Here is a 22219-nt window from a genome sequence, read left to right as displayed (position 1 = left end):
ATTTTTGTCCTGAGTTCATTTATCTGTTTATTCATTGTGGTCTCTCTTTCACTTTGGTGTTTATACAGTGCTTCTATGGTTTCCTTTATTTCTTCTTTTGCTTTTTCAAATTCTCTATTTTTATTGTCTTGGAATTTCTTGAGTGTCTCCTGTACATTTTGGTTGACCCTATCCAGTATCATCTCTATAAAATTCTCATTGAGTACTTGTAGTATGTCTTCTTTTAAATTATTCTTGTATTAGAGCTCCCCTTTATACAGAAACAACTTCATCATTGGCAAGACTTACTATGCTTTTCCAGGTGTCTTTGCTTCATTGGCGCTGATAATGAATAAAGGAAAGAGAATAGAGAAGAGGTAGCCACTGATAATGTATGAGGACTGCATTGCTGTGAGGAAAGCCAAGGGCAAACCAAACCCAAAGTAGTAAGGCCAGTTCCTTTCTATGTTTGACAATCGCTGGTGCATTTCAATTCCTTTATTGAACCAACGATATTCAAAGCAGTACAGTGAGTAGAGAAGGGACATATGCAGCAGACTAACCAGCTGACCAACAAGATGAATGGGAAAGAGACTCACAAACATCCCCTGGATAAGGAAAAGAGCCTGTAGCAAAAGATTGAAGAGCATGTCAGCAATTATTTTGCTGACACTGGGGAATGGATGAGGCTTCCTCCCTGACACCTCAAATGCCAGGTCGGCTATATCTTGAAACCAAATGGCATTCACAACTTTGCTAAGCACAAACAGGGGGAGCACCCAAAGAGCACTGAAAATTGATGTGAGGAAGAATTCCAGCCACGACCAAACATCTCCATGCAGTGATGGATCACCAATAATTCGGGCTGTTACTGACTGAAGCACAGGAATAAACACTCGATAAAACAAGAGAAGACTGAACCAGAATACTCCGCCATTCCAAGCACAGCACTGGAAGATTCTACTAACAATACGAGGCTCACTCTCCTGCTTCCGCTCTATACTCTGGGCTCTCCGCTGTGCCAGGACACTACTTGCCCTTCTTCGACGCTGTTCCTCTCTCTTTTGCTGGATTCGAGCGTCTAGCTTTGAGATGGTACAAATACCCCAGATGGAGTCTTTGATTCCCCTGCCAAGGTCCTGGAGAAAGGTTTTGACACTGTCAGCCATCTCTTTACCACCCAGACTATCAGCTACACAGAGGAGAGAGAAATGCCCCAAAATGTCTCATCATGAAGGACCTGGTATGTGCCAGACACAGAAACAAGGACAGTGTGGCTGCAAATAAGACGGTCATGTTTGCTTCCTTCTGCATCCAATCAATCACCAAGGAGTTTTGATTCCATTGCCTTAAAAGCAACTGAGGCCAATAGGAAAAGGGGACCAGGAACTAGAGAAAAGGTTAGATCAAAAAGAATTAACCTAGAAGGTAACACACACACACAGGAAATTAATGTGAGTCAACTCCCTGTATAGCTATCCTTATCTCAACCAGCAAAAACCCTTGTTCCTTCCTATTATGGCTTATACTCTTTCTACAACAAAATTAGAAATAAGGGCAAAATAGTTTCTGCTGGGTATTGAGGGGGTGGGGGGAGAGGGAGGGGGCGGAGTGGGTGGTAAGGGAGGGGGTGGGGGCAGGGGGTAGAAATGACCCAAGCCTTGTATGCACATATGAATAATAAAATAAAAAAATAAATAAATAAAACAATTTGACAATTGGAAAAAAAAAGGCCTGGCAGAGTGGGTCAAGCACCTGCCTAGCAAGCGTGAGGCTCTGAGTGCCACCAAAGCAAAAGAAATCTCAAGCCTATCCCTTGTTTTTCTGGCTCGTTTCTCTCTCTCTCTCTCTCTCTCTCTCTCTCTCTCTCTCATTCTCTGAGACAGTGTCTCACTATGCAGCCCAAGCTGGCCTGGAACTCACTATGTAGTCTAACTGGCCTCAAGCTTAAAATTCCCTGCCTCAGCCTCCCAAGTGGTAGGAGTCACCCACCTGGTTCCCACCCTGCCTTTCACCTAAATTATTTTTTTTTTAAATCTTCCAGCCACATCTTTAATCCATTCTCCACACAATAGACAGAGCTTTAGAAAGTGGAAATCCATTCTTCTCTCTGCCTTAAATCCTTCAGTGGTTCCCATCTCCCTTTCAGAATAATGTCTAACTCCTTATTCCTATTGTGCTTTCTAAGGACTCTGAGAACTTTTACCTGTATATACCTTCTTACCATATGCTCCTTTGCACTCTGTGTTTCAGCCATAATTTCTAAAATGTACCAGTGTTTCTCCCACATGTTCATGTGGCATTTGCTTTCCTCCTTCCATGTCCTCCACCTGTATACCTTTCTCCTGAAAGTCCTACTCCTCCATCACATGCCGTGTAAAGCCCTTCTAAGCCACCTTCAAGTTCCTTCTTTGAGCTACAAGAACACCAAGAGTGTTCTGTATCAAAACACTAATCCTGCTAAATTGCATTTATTTGCATAACTATCTATCTGCCCCAATAAACTAGGGAAAGACCATTACTGTTTTTTCTGTTTTATATCCTTACTTCCTAGCATGGTGTCTAGCTTTGGAGTAGGTACAAAACAAGAAGAAATCTTCAGCCCTTGGTAACTGGTGAGGAGATAGAGAAAAATAGCTCAAGAATGACTCCTGGTTTCCAGGTCAGCTAAGGTGACAGATTGATGGCAGAAATAACATTACATAGAATTGGAAATACAAGCAGAATAGGGAAGTATGGAGGAAGATATGTTCAGTTTAGACATGGTACATTCCCAGAGTCTGCCATATAATTGAAGGCAATTCGATCAAGATCAAGAAAGATTCAGATAATGATACAGGTTTGGAAATTGTCAGCATACAGAAGATAGCTGAAATGGCAGAAGTAGAAGAGATCACCCAGGAAAATGCATACAAACTAAGCAAGATGATACTGAGGACAGAAATTCAAATAATATCTGTATTTAAGGGGCAAGAGGCTTCATTGGGTCCTTTGGCATAGTTTATCTTCATTTTGTTGGAGTCTGGCTCTGAGTTTCTGTTCTCTTCATTCCCCTCTGGTTCCTGTACTAATTTTTTGCTGTGGGGAAACTGGTTTCCTTGTTTTTTCTGTCTTCCTGTCATTGTCCTTGGTGTTGTTACTGTCCCTGTACTGTGTGTAATTAAGTATTTTCTAGCTTGTAATAATAACAATGGTAATATTGAGAATGGAAGAGTGAGCTGAGATGGAAAGCAAGAAGTTAAAGAAAAGGGGAAAACAAATATACAGACAAGAGGGAGAAAGCAGAACAAGGTATCAGACAAGAGAGTTTCAAAGGTATAAACAGGGAGTGTTAGTGTACTAATCGACAGTAAGCTGAACAGACAATAGAGTGACAGAGAGAGGATTGAAAATCAAAGATAAAAAAAATAAAAAATAAGTATATGAAAGTAATATCTATTTATAAAAATGAATTAAAATAAAATGGAAAATAGAAAATTAAAAAAAAACAAAAAAAACCAAAAAACCAAAAAACTTCCAAGTTTATATGCAATGCAATTTCAGTCTTAATAATTTGGATGTCCGTCTCAATCTCCAGTCCTGGAGTTGGTGCCTCAGATGTTGTTCTGTAGTTGTCTCATCAAAGGGGATGCATAAAGTAGAACAAAACTACACTCACACACACACAGAAGAAAAAAAAAAAAAGCCCCACCAAGTGTCCCCAGTTCAAATGCAATACAGTTTCAGTAAGTTTTTCGGCTTGCAGGTGTAATTCGGTTGTTCTCTCATCAAAGGTAGGGAGAAAAAGAAAAAAAAAGCGTCTGGAGGCAGTTCTGAGAGTGGTATCTGCAACTGTGGCTTGCCTGCCTGCTGCTCTCAGCCTGTAGCTGGCGGCGTTATTTATGCAGATCTCTGGGGTGAGCTTAGCACTCACCTGGTCCCACAGGCTTTGTTTGCTCAGAGTTCTCCTGTGCGGGGGAGGGGGGCCTCTGCTACAGGCTTTTCCCTTTCCAAGCACTGGGAAAGGCGACACTGCCCCGCGTTGTCAGGCCTGCGTGTTTATTTACAGTTCACGTGGGAAGTGGGTCTTCCCTCCTCTCACAAGCGTCCCCGCTCCTGGTTGCTGGCGCGCCCCGCTCCCGCCAGAGCCTCTCCGGCCGCCCGGCTCGTTTATTTACAGTCCCGGGAAGGATTCCCTTCCCCCAATCTTCAGCGCTCAGGGCGCCCCACCCTCTTTCCAGCGTCTTAACTGTTCTTATTGCTTATTACTCAGTTTCTCTTTTTTTTCACGGGTGGAGGTCAGTCTGTCCAGGGGGCTATGCTGCTCTGGCCCAGGCTTGTCTGTGGGGGAACCGCGGTACCACGAAGCTCACCTGGTCCGCGTCTTCCCAAGCCGTATGGGCGCTGGCCACTGGCGGCCCGGGGGCCTCCTCGGTTCTCCGTTTAACGTGAAGTGGAGATTCTCTGCGCCGGCTGGAGATGTGGAGGAGTCAAAGTTATGCCTTTTCTCGGTGATTATGCCTGCAAAGTGTGTCTCCAGCGTCTCTCCAAGATTTCACTATAGGAGGGTCGCTTTCTGCTTCCTACCTCTAGCCGCCATCTTGGAATCTTCCCCTCTTGGTTCAGTTTTGGATGATCATATGTATCTAGAAATCTGTCTATTTCTTTACGATTTTTGAATTTTTTTGAATATAGGTTCTCAAAGTAGTCTCTGATGATTTCCTGGACTTCCATGGTATTTTTTGTTATCTCCCCTTTTGCATTCCTGGTTCTACTAATTTGGGTTTTTTCTCTCCTCATTTTAGTCAGGTTTGCCAGGGGTCTGTCGATCTTGTTTATTTTTTCAAAGAACCAACTTTTTGTTTCATTAATTCTTTGTATGGTGTTTTTGGTTTCTATTTCATTGATTTCAGCTCTCATTTTTATTATTTCTCTCCTATTTGTTTTGAGATTTGCTTGTTCTTGTTTTTCTGGGAGTTTGAGATGTATCATTAGGTCATTGATTTGAGCTCTTTCAGTCTTTTTAATATATGCACTCATGGCTATAAACTTTCCTCTCAGGACTGCCTTAGCTGTGTCCCATATGTTCCGATAGGTTGTGTTTTCATTTTCATTGACTTCCAGGAACTTTTAAATTTCCTCTTTTATTTCATCACTGACCCATTATTCATTAAGTAATGAGTTATTCAGTTTCCAGCTGTTTGCATGTGTTTTGTCTTTACTTTTGTTGTTGAGTTCTACTTTTACTGCATTGTGATCAGATAGTGTGCATGGTATAATTTCTATTTTATTATATTTGCTGAGCCTTGCTTTGTACCTTAGGATATGATCTATTTTGGAGAAGGTTCCATGGGCTGCTGTGAAGAATGTATATTGTGTAGAAGTTGGATGAAATGTTCTGTAGACATCAAGTAGGTCCATTTGATCTATTGTGTATTTTAGATCTTTAATTTCTTTATTGATTTTTTTGTTTCGATGATCTATCTGTTGATGATAATGTGGTGTTGAAGTTTCCCACAACCACTGTGTTGGAGTTAATATATGCTTTTAGGTCTTTCAGGGTATGTTTGATGACATTGGGTGCATACAGTTTGATGATTATTATTTCCGTTTGGTCTATTTCCCCTTTTATTAGTATGAATGTCCTTATTTATCTCATTTGATCAATGTAGGTTTGAAGTCTACTTTGTCAGAGATAAGTATTGCTACTCCTGCCTGTTTTTGGGGGCCATTGGCTTGGTAAATCCCCCAGCCTTTCATCCTAAGCCTATGCTTATTTCTGCCGGTGAGATGGGTCTCCTGCAAGCAACAAATTGTTGGATCTTCTTTTTTTAATCCATTTCATCAAGCGGTGCCTTTTGATGGGTGAATTAAGTCCATTAACATTAAGCGTTAGTATTGATAGGTATGTGGTGATTCCTGTCATTTAGTTGTCTTAGTTGTTTGAAGGTTTGATTGTGTGTACCTAAGTTGAGGTTACTCTCTACTTTCTTGCTTTTTCTTTTCCTGTAGTTGGTGCTGCCTGTCCTTTCATGGTTATTTTGGGTTTCACTTTCTGTGTGCAGAATCCCTTGAAGAATCTTTTGTAGTGGTGGCTTTGTGGTCACATATTGTTTTAGTTTCTGCTTATCATGGAAGACTTTTATTGCTCCATCTCTTTTGAATGATAGTTTTGCTGGGTAGAGTATCCTGGGATTGAAGTTATTTTCATTCAGTGCCCGGAAGATCTCTCCCCAAGCTCTTCTTGCTTTTAATGTTTCTGTTGAGAAGTCTGCTGTGTTTTTCTGGGTTTACCTTTGTATGTTACTTGTTTTTTCTCTCTTACAGCCTTAAATATTCTTTCCTTAGTTTCTGAACTTGTTGTTTTAATGATGATATGTCGTGGGGTAGTTCTATTTTGATCTGGTCTGTTTGATGTCCTAGAGGCCTCTTGCATCTGTATGGGAATATCTTTCTCTAGATTTGGGAAATTTTCTGTTATTATTTTGTTGAATATATTATGCATTCCCTTTGCTTGCACCTCTTCTTCTTTGATGTCCATGATTCTCAGGTTTGGTCTTTTGATGTTGTTGGTGAGTTCTTGCATTTTCTTTTCACAGGTCTTGAGTTGTTTAATTAATAGTTCTTCAGTTTTTCCTTTAATTACCATTTCATCTTTGAGTTCTGAGATTCTGTCTTCTGTTTGTTCTATTCTGCTGGATTGGCCTTCCGTTTTGTTTTGCAGTTCTGTTTCATTCTTTTTTCTGAGGTTTTCCATATCCTGGCTGTTTTCCTCTTTTATGTTGTCTATTTTTGTCCTGAGTTCATTTATCTGTTTATTCATTGTGTTCTCTCTTTCACTTTGGTGTTTATACAGTGCTTCTATGGTTTCCTTTATTTCTTCTTTTGTTTTTCAGATTCTCTATTTTTATTGTCTTGGAATTTCTTGAGTGTCTCCTGTACATTTTGGTTGACCATATCCTGTATCATCTCTATAAAATTCTCATTAAGTACTGTAGTATTTCTTCTTTTAGATTATTCTTGTGGGCTTCATTGGGATCTTTCGCATAGTTTATCTTCATTTTGTTGGAGTCTGGATCTGAGTGTCTGTTTTCTTCATTTCTCTCTGGTTCCTGTATTAATTTTTTGCTGTGGGGAAACTGTTTTCCCTGTTTTTTCTGTCTTCCTGTCATTGCCCTTGATGTTGTTATTGTCCCTGTACTGTGTGCAATTAAGTGTTTTCTGGCTGTAATATTAGCACTAGTGATATTTAGAATGGAAGGGTGAGAGGAGATGGAAAGCAAAGAAGTTAAAGGAAAAGGGAAAAACAAATAAACAAGTAGGAAAAACAACAAAACAAAGAAACAAACAAAAAAAGTTTCAAAGACATAAACAGGGAGAGACAGTGTACTAATCAACCATAAGCTTGTGGTCCGCATCTTCCCAAGATGTCTGGGCACTGGTGTCTGGCAGTGGCCTGGGGGCCCTCCTGGTTTCTCCATTTAACGTGAAGTGGAGATGCTCTGCACAGGCTGGAGGTATGGAGGGGTCAAAGTTTTGCCTCTTCTCAGTGGCTTTGTCTGTAAGGTGTCTCTCCAGTGTCTCTCTAAGATTTTACTTTAGGAGGCACACTTTCTGCTTCTTCCCTCTAGCTGCCATCTTGGAATCCTTCCAGAAATTTTATTTTCTTTCCATCCCAGCTTTGCCTCCTATTGCCTCAGCACTCAACAAATGCTTGATGGGAAAAATAGGTAGACACTGGGCTCTTCCTGAATTCAGCTGTCATGTCAGTTCATGTGGACTCCAAAAGCTGTGCTGATTTCTGTTGTCCCCAATAGTGTCCTTCTCCCATGTTGTGCCAGTCCTTAGCTCATACTAGGTTTAGTGTATCTTAAGAGAAGAAAATAGCAGTCTCAGTTCACAGAGCCTTTTCATTTGTTTCTAATGTTGCAACTGGAATGATGACTTGCTGTTGTCTACTCCTATCTCCTTCCTGGGTAGAAGGAATGCCTTGGCTCTTGTAATTTGTTGCAGCCTTGTTTGTATAAATATGAATTGTGTTGAAATACTGAGAATTCACACAGGGCCAACATGCTTAAAGCCCTTTAAGTCATTTGGAATTTAATAAACAAGTGGAGGTGCTAATAAATTTTTGGTATTTTTTTTAACCCACTGGGACCATGCATATTGCAGATTACTAAAACAAAATGATAAAAGCAATTTGCTGAGCCTGTAGTATGTATTGTAGGCAATGTTGAAGGCCTTTATCAATAACCCCATGATGATGGTATTACTATATCCTTATCAATACAGAAATTGAAGTTTTAGGAAGTAAAGCACATGGTCCAAATAATAAACTACAGTGTTATAGTTTGAATTAAGTCTATATGACTTCTGTTACTCTTTTAACTACTATACTATTACCATTTGTCAAAAGAAGGGCTCTAGAAGCATAATAATGGTGCCGATGGCATACCTAACAACCATTGACCCTAAGAAGTGGAGGTAGTACAGCCACTCTCTGGTATCACATATAACTCTCATTTAAAGACATACAGCAAAGAATTATGAATATTTTGAAATTTATCATGGCAGGCACTTCATGTCATTTCTGGCATTATTTCAAATGAACTCTTATCATTCCCTGAAGTGATTAGATTTCAAAATATTTAAGGCCCAATGTTTAAGCATCAATTTAATTTTTAACCACACTTTCTCATCAATGGAACAATGTATTTTTGAGTTTGTAGGAAAGATTTAAAATGTATTGTTTCAGGAATCCTTAGATTAAAGCCAGTTTTGTTAAATTTGTCATTGGTTTTAATTATTATTTTTTGATGTGAGCATTACTGAGAGATTAGCAAAATGGAAACATTTTCTACTCAATATTCTTACATGTTTTTCTTGGTCTTGAAGTTTGGTTTGACTTCATTGGTTTTTAGAGACAATTTTCTCATTAGAAGGTTTATGACTGTGCTATCCTGGGCTGATTATGTGTTTTTCTTGTATTTACATTTTTAGTTTCATGATGCCCCTAGTTACCTTGGTCAAAACTCCCACGAGTGCTTGTTCTCTTTCCTGTGGTCTCTGCCTGCAGCAGAATTAGTATCCAACGTTTCCAATTTGCAGAGAACAAAAGAATGTCACAGAAAATATGGAGGGGATGATGTCCTGACATAAGCTTCTCAAAGGAATTAATCTCTCAGATTCCACTCATATCAGAGAATCAAAAACTGGAAGGAAGATAAGATGTCACTATTCCAAGTCCCCCTTACCATTCTTTAATTACAGACCAAAGCCCAGAAAAGTTAAATGACCTGCCCAGTATAATTTATCTTGTAATGTGATGCTAGCATAAAAATGTACAAATTTTGACTTTTGGTTCAGTATTCTTTCTTAAACCCTTTCCAAAATGCATCACTGGACAGGCCACAACAGGCCACTCCAAGTGAAGGTGAGAGGGATGATGCCACCATTTGTGTTTTGTGACTTGTCCCTTCGCACAGAAGCATTTCAGAAATCCTCATTTTTACCTCTCTAAGCCAAGGCAGGACTTCCATCACCTTATAACTATTCTCCATGATATTAAAGGTATTCATGGAAAAATGCTCAAAGAGATTTGTTTTTTGATATGTGATAGAACAAAATGTTTCAAAAAGAATCCTCTGTCTTCCAAGATCTATTAGGTATGGCAGCTGTCATTTTTCTTTCTCTACAACTTCCAAGCTTCTGGTTCTATTGTTTTACTCTAAATGCAGAGATGCCCTTTTGGTTCCTGCACCTTCCCATTTTTCACCTATATCCTCCACCATGTTAGTTAAGACAAAGGTTCTTCCTTAGCATCCTCTCTCTTTAGAAGGATCTAGAGGAATGAAAGAGATTATAAACAACTATTTTTCTTTTATTCCCCAGACACAGGTTTTTGTATATTAAGTTATTTTGTTATAAAACTGGAAACATACACCTTTTTGTTTCATGCTGTTCCTATCCTTTAGATCTCATTTAACTTGCCAAATAGAGGTACTGAGATATTGAAATCCAACAAAGACTAACTGGTAAGAATTTCAGACATAAATATCATTTCACAAAGAAATATTTATAAAATGCATTTTCATAAAAAATTAGAGAGAAATGAAAGTATATATTTAGGTGTTTTTCTTTAGTTTTCCACAATATGCACCACAGGAGCAACACAGTTTTAGAGGAAATGTGAAATTCTGAAAAATTTCCCAAACTCCATCAAATGCAGTAAATTCAGAGTGCCATCTGGCATTTTGGAATTTTCCTGGGGTTCTATTATGCATATCCATTTGAATCAGTGTAGCAGTAAACATTCACTTACTACCAGTGTTACTTGAGAACAGTCAGTTTCAGAGAAATCATAATTGGGATAAGTAAAAGGCTCATACTTCCAAAATTAAAACCTGAGTTGATTATGATATTACTATATGTAGGAGGAAGACCCAACTATCTGCATTTTAAAGCAGCAACCATGTACTTTTGGTATGGAAGGGCATTCCAGGAGAAAAATCACACTGGCATTGATGTCAGCTTTAATAAAATATGAGAAGTGTACTTAGCTTTTTAGCTGACCTTTGAACTGATGATAATGCTGATAAAGTGTATAGAGAATTCCATCAGTTCCATAAAGAGAATTCTTTCATAGTTAGCTTTTTTCTCCCTCTTCATCAACACTCAATAAAAATACCTGATGGGTGGCAGCTAATATAAATGGTATCTTTCTTTGGATATTTCTTTGATTCTATAAAATTATTTTTCTGGATGAAGAGACACTGATAGTAAAATATTTACAATCTTAGTTGCTGATATGTTTATAATACCATAACTTAATTTAGATATTTTTGAAAGTTTCAAGAAATATAAAGTAGGACTAATAATTTTTCAAGAGTTTCTCTTATTAAAAGCAAAAAGAAAGCACTTATCCACAAACATATACTCTGAAGTTTATTATAATAGCAAAGTTTGGGAAGAACCAAATGTTCCAACCATATGGGAATGGTGAAGTCAACTATATGGTATATACACTCAAAAACTGATTACATAGCCATTTGAAGATATTTGTTAGACTCTGTTAAGTGGATATTTGTTAGACACTGTTGATAGACATAAAATTTTACTTATTCCTTGCATGGGGGAGGGGAAGCAAAGATATTTGCTTAATTCATAGCATAGATATATTTGAATAGTTGCTTAATGGATCCATGCTATCCACCTTTCAGAGTCAGAAGAAATTTTTTGAAATGATTAAGACTAAAACACTGGACCACCTAAAAATGTGAATTTTTGCCTGGGTGGGTATTTTTAATGAGGGTGATATTGGATCCAGCTTAGTGGCTGGAAAGTATACCCCACAGAAGCAGTATGGGCTTATGTGTTCCTGGCCTCAATTCAAGGAAGCTCTGTATTGTGTCCTGGGGTGCCATGGTTCAGCGACTGCTGGGAGAACATAGGAACAATGACTATAGAGGGTGGCATTTCTAGTGTGCTGCTTTGGGTTTGTCACCTACTCCTTTGGTGTTCTCCACACTATATTATCTGCTTCTTCCACCAGGAAGAAAGAGCAGATCACACTGTAGGGTCATTATAGGTGAGAAATAAAAGGTCTTTTGTCTTCTGATCTCTTCCTGGAGATCTAATCATCACTGATGTTGCCTGGGTGTCCCCTGAGGTGCTGCATTTTGAAGAGATGTAGGGTGTGACTCCACATGTTCAATCAGGAGTTTGTGAAACTATTGGCCACTGAGAGGTTATAGAAACCATGGAAGTTCTTTCAGTTCTGCCACCCTAACCAATTTCCCATCTTGGAGTCTCAGTTTATCCGCCTCCCCCATATGAACCAGACAGACATTGTTCTCTCTTTTCCTTGAGAACAGCACACACAGGTAACTCAAACCTTTTGAATGATCACCTATCAATCTTTCCTCAGGTCTCCACATGGAATATTCTCTAGAGAGACATTTCTTACTCTTTGTTCCACCTCTCATTTGCTGTCCCCAGAGGAACTAAGGATGGAGCTGGGTGGTACATGAAGTTGTTTTGCATCTCCATCGAGTGGAGATAGTTTATTAGGAGCCCGCAGGACTTGCTCACTTTTCCTATGTCTAAATGAGACAGTGATCCAGATGGGTATATTGGCTCCATTGAGTGTTTTTTTTTTTTAATGAGCTTTGGACACTCACACACTTATTCTGGGATATTATTGCATAATTGCATTTTGTTTATTCTTTATAGAGTGGTTAATTGATGTGCTCAGAGTCACACAGCTGATAAATAGGTTTGATACCCAAGTTTGTTCAACTACAAAGTCTATGTACAAATAGCCAGACTATACACCCATCCTATGTATTCTCTTCTTTAAGACACCATCACAGTTGGTGGCTCCTGGCCAAAGTCTATTCATAGATAGGAGGGAAATCTCACAAAGGTGAGATTGCCTTATCTATTTTTGGAAGAAAAATGTCAATAGCACAATACTAATTAGCCTGGAGCTCTCAGGAGGGAGAGGCAGAAGGATCACAAGTTTGAGGCCAGTCTAGACTACATGGAGAGACCCTGTCTCAAAAACAAAACAAAATAAAACAAAATCTTAATTAGCAGATCATCAGAATTGTTGGCGCTGATTGAGGCCTACTGATTATACTAAGGTTTCTGGGTGGCCAGACAATCTGTCAGCTCCCTTACCTGCAGTGGCCATAAGGGAGCCCTCTTCTCCCCTAGATATGACTTTCTACCTTCCAGTCACATCACAGTTAAGGAACTTCCTAAAGAATCAAGGAAAGGACAGGATAAATCTTGAACCTGCCTTCTTTGGTCTTCCTTCTGCATATACACCTCTCTGCTGTCGAGAGCTGTTCCTGTGCTGATGAATGTTCTTTCATATTTCTCATCTCTATACTGAGACTGTAAAATAATTTCAAAAATACTTTCTTATTTCCTACAGAAATAAACTGAGATCTCCTCAATCCCTTTCATACTTTTGGCTCTAGAGTGAGCCAAATTCATTGTTTACTTCTATCTCTTTAACCCTGTGTCCTAGAGCAAGCATCTCTCCCAGACACACCTGTACCTCTTCTGGCTCATCCTGTTCCTTTCTCTGAAATACCCTTAAGCCCAGCCTCCTCACTCAAGTGTTTATCAATATCTGTAACAAGAAATAATCTTTTTCTTACTGTCAAAAAATGTTATTTTTTGTCTTGGACTTATAAGATAAGTCTTACAATAATATAGTCAAGGCAAGGCTTTGAGTGGATTATTTCAATAGCTGACACTGGCTACCTCTTAGGGATAAAGCTGTCTTTGTTAGAAAAGCACACTGATAAAGGACTCAAAGGTAAAAGCCAAAAGGAAAGGGTGATGGCTATACTCCTTTGAATGAAATAATAAGATTAATACCTTTGTGCTTTTTAGAAGAAGAAAGAGAGAGGGGAAGAGAAGGACAGAGCAGACAGAAGAGTGGGAGGAAGAGTATGCACAGGTGGACAGAAGGCAGCCATGTCTGTCATGGCTGAGTTGACTCAGTGGTGAAGTGGCTAGTGAAAGGTATCTTAGGATCAGAGGAATATCATGTCTAACCTGAATTTAAAGTTCAATTTGAAATGTCATAGACTTGTGGATGTAACTCTGTCCTTTGTAAATTTTCAGCTAGTTCTACTGTAATCAAACATTTTTCTGGAATGTAGTCATGTACATGTCTGGATGTGTGGATGTGCTTGTGTGAATGCTAACAAGGGACTGAGTTTCACGTCCCTGTTGTAGAAGCACCAAATCAGGTCAGTGTAAGCAGCACAATAAGAGTTGGGAGCCAGATGTGACCATACCAATGACCCATGGGGACTGGCAGAAACCTTGGAAGGTTTCTTAGCCTGTAGGAGATAATTATTCTGGTGCTTGTCTGTATTGTTAACTGACATGCCCTGGGAGGCAGAGCTCATACACATTTTGTTCATCTTAAAGATACTACAATACAACTAATAATAGTAGCAAAAGTAACCAAAACACCGTACCATTACACCATGGGGAATTCATGGTAGATATAGGAGATTTTACCTGCTGACCCCTTACAGATGATAAACAGAGACATGGACTCAAAAGTGTGACAATCTGGATTTCATTTCTACATTCTTCCATTGTCTAGTTATATAACTTTAGGCATTTCCCCCCTCCAAATCTGTTTCACATCTGAAAAATGGAATATTTCAGTTATAATTCGTGAACATGAAAAAAGTTTAATTGCTTATATAACAAGTGTTTATTGAGTGTCTCCCACATGTACAGGTCTTTCTCCCTGTGGGTGTCCTTTGCTGTGACTCTGACTTTAGGTTACACTCTCAGCCCTCCTGACCTCACTTTGGAGGACTTGGTTGTCTTAGTTTGATCCCCACTATTCCTCATTCTAATGGCTGCCCCACTATTGTGGGATAAGATCTTTCATTTAAAGAGTATTGAAATGATTTTTCTTTTTAGTTAAAAAATTTAAGTTATTATTTTAATTATAAAAGTCGACAGGGAACAGTATGATGATTCAGAATGTCTGTGCATTGTGTAATGATCAAATTGTAGTAGTTAACATTTCCCTCTCAAACATTTAAAAAATCTTCGATTCACATGCAATAATTGTGCATATGTATGAGTCATAGCATGGCGTTTTAATACATATATACATCTTGACCAAATCAGGGATATTGACCTTTCCATTTCCTTATCATTATTTTGTATTTGGAGCCTTCAAACTCCTTTCTTCTAGTTATTCATAAAATATACAACAGGTTTTTGTGAACTACAGTTCACCCACTGTACTGTAGAACACAACTTATTGCTTCCATCCAACTGTGTTTCCACAGCTGTTATCTGACTTCCTCCTTCCTCCCCCCACTTCCTCACCACTGGCAATCACTTTTCTATACACTCTTTAAGGCACATGAGAAAGAACAGGTGGTATTTGTCTTTCTGGGTTTGATTTATTTCACTTAACATAATATCCTCTAGGCAATCCATTTTGTTGCAAATGATAGTATAGTACATTTATTTGGTGATATTGGGGTTTAAACTCAGGGTCTTTTACTTTCTAGGCAAGTGCTCTGCCACTTAAGCCACTCTCTCAGGCCTTAGTTATTTTTCAACTAGGGTTTTGCTCATTTTTGCCCAGGTTTTCTTAGACTATTATCCTATTTATGCCTCCTATATAGTTGGGATTATAGTGCATACCACTGGCTTATTTGTTGACATGGGGTCTTGCTAACTTTTTTCCTGGGCTAGCCTCAAGCCACGATCCTCCCAATCTCCTCCTCCTGAATAATTGTGATTACTGGTGTGAACACCCATCCCTTATCGTTCTTTTTATGGATGAGCATTCATATATATACACATATGTATGTATATCACCTTTTCTTTTATTCCATCATCTGTTGGTAGGCATCTAGGCTGATTCTCTGTCTTAGCTATTGTGAATGATGCCATCATAAACTGGAACATGCAGGGTATCTCTTTGATACGCTGACATAATTTCCTTTTTCCTTCAGCCACTAAACATGGTGACAACACATAATTATTTTTTGTGGTGACAACACATAATTATTTTTTTGCTGTGCTCTTGACATTATGATCTTTGCATTTTATCAATTAATAAAACTTGACACAAAGCTGACCAGGATGGATGGAGAGAGCAGCTCAGTGACACTGTGGTGTCAAACTCAAAGCTCTGACAAGCATGTCACTCTCCAGGAAGTGCTCTAGTGCTCCTTGCAAGTTGAGTGCCCTCCCTTCCTGGGATGGTGATCCATAGTTTCCAGATTGGGGTCTTTGACCCTCCCTTGTTTTGGAGTCAATCTTGGAAGCCAACTGTCAACTACACCTGTTATTATTCCTACTTCCAGAACAGTATTTGATATCTGATTCTGAAGTGCATGCTGGTAATAGGCTTCCTTTTCTTTTCAGGACATTTTAAAAAATTGGATATTTATTTTCCCTTCAATCAAAGTAACCACTATTGTTAGAAAGCAGAGATAATTTTCAGGTGGGTCTGTTTTTCCTTGATACATATCTGTTGATAATTTTTTTTTGCTCAGGATACCTTGCATAAGGATTGTCTCAGTTAATTCTATGAAAATTCTTTGAACTAAGTGCTCTTATTAGTTCTATTTTACCAGTGCTAATGAACTAGAGAACTTCAGCTACTTGTTCCTGGTGGATTTGGGCTTTGAACTTGGGTCCTCTGACTCTGGAGCCCCTTAATGGTTATGCTATTCTGTAGTGCCCATTTGCCCCCAGCTTTTGGTGTGGGTAGTAAGGCTCAAAAGCACCATCATGATGTTAATCATATCCTGATGTCCAGAAACTCCATTCTATTCCAAGCAGTATTGACAGGAAGCAGGATGAAACCAGGCCCTTCTATGGGAACTGGAGCTGCCCAGCCTCAGTGCCTCAGAATGGCTGGCGTTGCCTAGCATGGACCTTGTGCCACAGCTCTGAGCTCGTGGGCCTGTTGGTTCCCTGTTCATATCACTTGAATAAGAGGTTCGTGCCAGGTGCAGGGCTTTGATGAGCATCAAGGTGGACATGGCCAGACTGGCACTGGGACAAAGTCCTTCTGGAGGTGGCTTCATCACCATGTTCACTTGGTGGGTAGCAGAGGAATTACAGAACTGGTGAAACATTGTAGGTAGCCCCATCCCAAGCCCCTCACTTAGCAGCTAGATATGTGAGTGGGCTGTTCATTTGTACCTTGTCCCCCTGTTAATAGTAACCTGGCTGAGTCCTTTTCCATCTCACTTGCATGGATGGCTTCAAGAGACTGAAATTGCACCAAAAAGAAACAGTCAATGTGGTGACAGCTTCATACACAGTGCTTGTTTCTGATGGTCAAATGGGATTCCCAAATCAGGAAAGTTGGTGCCTCATTTGCCATATTAGTCCAGATAATTTACCTGCTTTCTTCTCTGAGGAAGTCAGCCTACTGCTGCTGTTAGCGTTGCAAAGTGTGTGTCCAGACTTGGAAAATCATTTGATTCCAGGAGGTCGCAGGCATAAGCTTAGAAATCCAAATCCTCATCACTATTTAAATATTAATTGGGAAAAATATGGCTTCTTTAGGGGAAAGGGACTGCATGTGCATGTACATGTATGTGTATGTATGTATGTATGTATATATATATATATATATATATCCTTTATTTTGGGGGTTTGAACCTAGGGCTTCACACTTGCTGCAGGTGCTCTACCATTTGAGCCACATACACCTTCTTCTTTACTCATGATACTTTTCCTTTTGACTTGGGAGACTGGTGAATCACCTTTTTATAGTAGGGTTAATTTACCCAGGACTGTTTAGTCTCTATTTCAGTGCCAGATGTGATCATGACTTTTTGGAACTTGGGAGTCAAATTTGAAAAAACGAGAAAGAGGGAGTGTTTGTCTGCAAGCAGTATTTCTCCATATGAAAAAAATAAAATGAGTAGAGAGACTGTGACAGGCACTGACACTCTTAATGATTAGCTAAATAACATATGTAACTTTTATTAATCACTTCTGCTTTCATGTTCTGTTAGGAGATACATTATTCTGTAGGATGCAAATTTGCTTTACTGATTGATACAAAGTAAGGAGAAGCCAGTTTTCATCTCTTTTCTGCTACCATCTTTGTTTGAAGTATCTGAATAACATGTCTTTATTTAGCACACAGTACATTTTAGTAAAATACTGTCTATTTAGTCATATCATTCAGCTGACAATTTGTGTCAATATATTAATGAGCAGATACACACATACACAAAAGATAGGAAAAAAGATAAGGAAGAAGGGAAGATAGAAGATAAGGACTCAGAGGTCTGAGACATGATGGTGATAACAAAGGATGTCAATCTTGCTCTTCTAGAAGAGGCAGTTAGTGGTCAGCTGGATGCTATCTAAGGGCAGTCAATGCAGAGCTCCTAACAGTGTCTCAGGTGCTCAGCCCATGAAGCCCCTGACTCACCGTTATAGCCAAGCAGCAAAGTCCCAGCATTCTTCTACAGGGCAGACAGAAGAGCATTCAAAGGTGAATTTGCTGGGAGAAGCTCATGTGGTACCCAGCTGTGGGTATTGTTGTATCGGGGGTACATTGTGACATTTACAAAAGTTCTTACAATACATCTTAGTTGAATTCGCCCCTCCATCAGTCTCCTTTATCCCCTCCCCATTCCTGGAATAGTTTCCACGGGTCTCACCTTTCCATTTTCATACACGAGTGCACAGTATTTTCCACATTCATCCTCCTACACCCTTTATAGAACAGTGATCCCAGTGTCTTCACACAGCAGGTGCTTGCTACCTCACAGGGGTGGAATCCAGGTGCAGCTGAGCAGATGAGCCTCTGACTGTCCAGGGCTGCAGTTGAAGTATTAGCTGACAGTACACTCTTGTCGACGCTCTACTGGAGGAGGATCTGCTTCCACACTCACTCACATGACTGATGGCCTAGAGTCCTTTCTGCTGAGGGAGGTATCAGGGCCTCATGAAGTGTTTCTTTAGCTCAGTTCACACATGGCAACAAGCTGCACTTACAGCCAGTAAGCAGCAGGAGAGGGTGAGTGTCCAGGACAGAAGCTACAGTCTTTGTGTAGCTTGGATAGGGTTGTATTCTACTGTATTAAGTTTCCAAGGCCGGTCCACAATCCAGAGGAGGGCATTACTTGAATATCAGAAGGTGGGGGCCATGGAAGGCCATCTCAGAGGCTGCCTACTGCTGCTGTGGACTCAATTCTTGCTTAATCTGATAAAACAGCAGCAAATCACATAGCAGGGGAGCTCCAGGGAGAACTGGAGACCCCAAACCATCATCAGATCCTGCTTTGTGGTATCCTTAGCAAATTTAGACATTCCAAGTGGAGCACACATGGGATTTATATCAACCTACTGGCAGTAATGTCATATTCCATCTTCGATGGTCACATTAATGCTGTGTGGTAGCCAGCATTGCAGAGAGGCAGTCAGGTAATGGTATATTGTGCTATCAGTGGTAGTGCCTGAAAAACAGACCCCACAGCTTTGAAAAGTCTCCTAATGGCTGGGTATGGTGGTATATATCTATAATCCCAGCTACTCAGGAGGCAGAGATCAAGAGGATGCTGGTTTGAGGCCAGCCTGGGCAAATGTTACTGATGTCCTATCCCAACTTATTCCTAATACAATAGAACAAAGCCATATCCAAGTTACACAAACACTGTAGCTTCTGTCCTGGACCCTCACCCTCTCCTGCTGCTTACTTGCTCTAAATACAGTCCACTGCCACTTGTGAACTGAGCTAGAGAGACTGGGCATGGTGGTACACATCTATAATTTCAGTTACGCTGAACAGGTATAGGTAAGAGGATTGTGGTCCAGGCCAGTCTGGTTGAAAGGTGCAAGACCCTCTGTGAAAAATAACTAAAGCAAAAAGGGCTGGGGGTGTGGTTCAAGTTGTGCAATGCCTGTCTAGCAAGCAGCAAGGCCCTGAGTTTAAATGCGAATACCACCAAAGAAACAGAAAAGTCTGCTAACATAAGGCCAGGCCACTGAAGACCTTGCTGGCATCTAGTGAATCAGAAACATCAACTTGTGGACAATTTTTTGCAGAAAATAAGACTTGCAAAAATGATTTTTATGGAGGCAGAGCCTTGGAATTACTCTCTGCCCCATTTTAAGGCAGAATGCTTGCAATTAAGTTGAGTTGCAATTCAGCTGGGTAAATAGAGAAAAGTCATAACCTCATAAAGTGCTGTTCTTTTCTCATGTATGAGATGGGGATGGTGTTCATATTGCCTTCCCAGGGCTGGTGTGAACTTTAGTGCCACCTGTGACCATCTGTGTCAACGGTCAGGCAATTTGCACTTCCACACCCTACCCTGGGTGAGAGCAACTAGACCTGCAGTGCCTTGCACAACTGCAGAAGCAAGGCCCTCCCTGGAGACTCCAAATGGAAAATGAACAGAAGCACACCTAGGAAAGTCAATCTTAAAATCTGATCTCAATAGCCCAGAAAGATGCAAGAGCTCCCCAGAGAAACAGAGAGAGGTTAGACTTGTGCCGGATAAATAGGTCAATATTTTCACCCTTGTGGCCAGTGACTCACACTTGTAATCATAGCTTCTTGGGAGGTTGAGATCAGGAGGATCACAGTTTGAGGTCAGCCCAGGCCCCCATCTCCAAAATAGCTGGAGCAAAATGGACTGGAGGTGTGGCTCAAGGGCTAGAGTGCCTATGCAATGCCAAGCCCTGAGTTCAAACCCCAGTCCAATAACAACAGCAAAAAATTCGCCCTCATTATTATCTTCACAAATGTCTGAGCCAGTGTGCACAGCTGACCACCCGATAATGGCGGTTGCTGGGGCTTTAGAGCTGAGAGTTGATACTACTTCTGTCTGTGTGAAAGTGATGAGCAATTCAGACAGGGGAAGGTCGTATTAGCAGTTGATTACTGATAATGGCTGGATTGCAGAAGGTGAGCACATTAGACTTCCCAAATATCTCCCTCCATAAAAAAGAATTTACCTTCCTTAAATTATATGACTCCCTCATGACAAGGCAGATAGAAGCTTTTGGTATAGTGGAGAGCAAATGAAAATAAACTCCCTTAGCAGAGCTGGATCTGAAAGTCTGAGCATGCTCAGTTCCTCTCCCCCGCTGCAAAGAAGCCATTCCTCCATTCTACAGCAGAGTGAGCAGAGGGACAGAGAGAAAACAGAAGGGTTCCTCCCAGTCTTATTCATGACACTGAAGCACAATCCATGACTTCTACTGGAACATGAGGAGTGGGAAACATGTCTCCCATGGTCGAACTCATCATTAGCCAGTGAAGTTTGTTATAATGACATCCTTTACCAAAAAGCCACATCTGACAGGGCCATAGGTTGTCCTACAAAGCTTTTGCTGAAGACACCTCAGTCTTTTTTAAAGTGAAACAGAAAAGGGAAATAAACACAGAGAAAATGGTTTAAGAAAGGAATTTAAGATCCACATTGGATGGTTTCACTGTGTCTTTACCAAGACAAAATGAAAATTTATTTGTATCCCCCCAAGATCCACAAAATTTAGAGGAATTTGATGAGATATAATGAGATAAAATACATGAAGCATGCAGTATCAGGCTACCACAGACAGTTTTCACTAAATAATAATTATAATAGCTCTGTCAATAAGACAATTGCTCACAAGTGCTACAGGGAGGACTGCCTGCCAGGGACTTTAGGAAAATTCGGGGAAGAAGCATGTGCTGAAGGAGTCAGGGGTCCCTTAGGGATACATTCACACCCACAAAGTCCTGGGCAGCAAGAATCCTAGCTTCAGCATAACCAGTGTTTCTCAAACTGGTATTCTGGAAAATGGTATTTTAGGATACAATATTGGTGGTTTGAAGGAAAAATGGGAAGTGTTCCATAGTCAAACAAGTTTTAGAAAACCCGCATCTTGACTGCCTTCCTCCCAAGAGATTCCTGATGCATATTGGGGTTTTATAGCCTTTAAGATGTCCCACAGGAAAAAACCTGGATCCCCTTGCTTTCCTCCACTTCCCAAAGTACCTCAACACAGACTCTTCATTCTCCACACTGCTACAGGAAAGGCACATGCAAAAGACACAGAAGGTCTTGCCACCTCCCTGCTCAAGGACTCGCAGTGGCTTCCTGTTGGTCCTGGGATAAAGTGAAGTCCCCTCTGTATGGCCTATGAAGCTTGGTCTGAGTGGCCTAGTCCTATCTTCTCAGCCTTATGTCCCTCTACGTTGTCCACACTGTATATGCTGCCCTCTCCATGCTGCTTGCGCGTTCATTAGTCACTTGGTAGCCATCTCAATTATCACATCTACTGTTGTGGTATGACAGTGTTTGTGTAGAGGGTTTGGTACTGTCTGTGGTTTCAGGTATGCACTGGGCATCTTGGAACATACCTGCTGTGGATGGGAGGCAGGGAACTACTATAGGATTTCTGTTTTTGTTTTATTTGCTGCTATCAAAACACATTTTAAAAATTAGCCTAACTAATTTTTAACCTTTTATTGGTATTTAACAGTTGTACAGGGGGTTTCTTTGTGAAATTTCCATATATGCATGTAACAAATTTCAACTTGGTTCATACTTTCCTGTATTCTTCCTCTTCCCTTGCCCCTTTCTTAAAATGACTGACGGGTTTCAATGTTCCATATTCATACATGTACCGAAAATAACTCAACCATATTCACCCTCTTTTAACCTCTTCATTTACCCTCTCCCTCCCACTCGGACCCTCCCCTTAATATGACCTATTTTAAATTCCC

At 40.2% G+C, this 22219-nt stretch overlaps 1 pseudogene; it reads right to left on the bottom strand.

Moving 5' to 3' along the window:
• Nucleotides 1-256: 256 nt before the first annotated feature.
• LOC141425567 (etoposide-induced protein 2.4 homolog pseudogene) lies at nt 257-1225 on the bottom strand (annotated as a pseudogene).
• Between the last annotated feature and the right edge of the window lie 20994 nt (nt 1226-22219).

Source organism: Castor canadensis, chromosome 8 (genome assembly GCF_047511655.1).
Source record: "Castor canadensis chromosome 8, mCasCan1.hap1v2, whole genome shotgun sequence".
Taxonomy (NCBI): domain Eukaryota; kingdom Metazoa; phylum Chordata; class Mammalia; order Rodentia; family Castoridae; genus Castor; species Castor canadensis.
The sequence above is the reverse complement of the archived record's forward strand: the minus strand, read 5'-3'. Positions and strand labels throughout refer to the sequence as shown.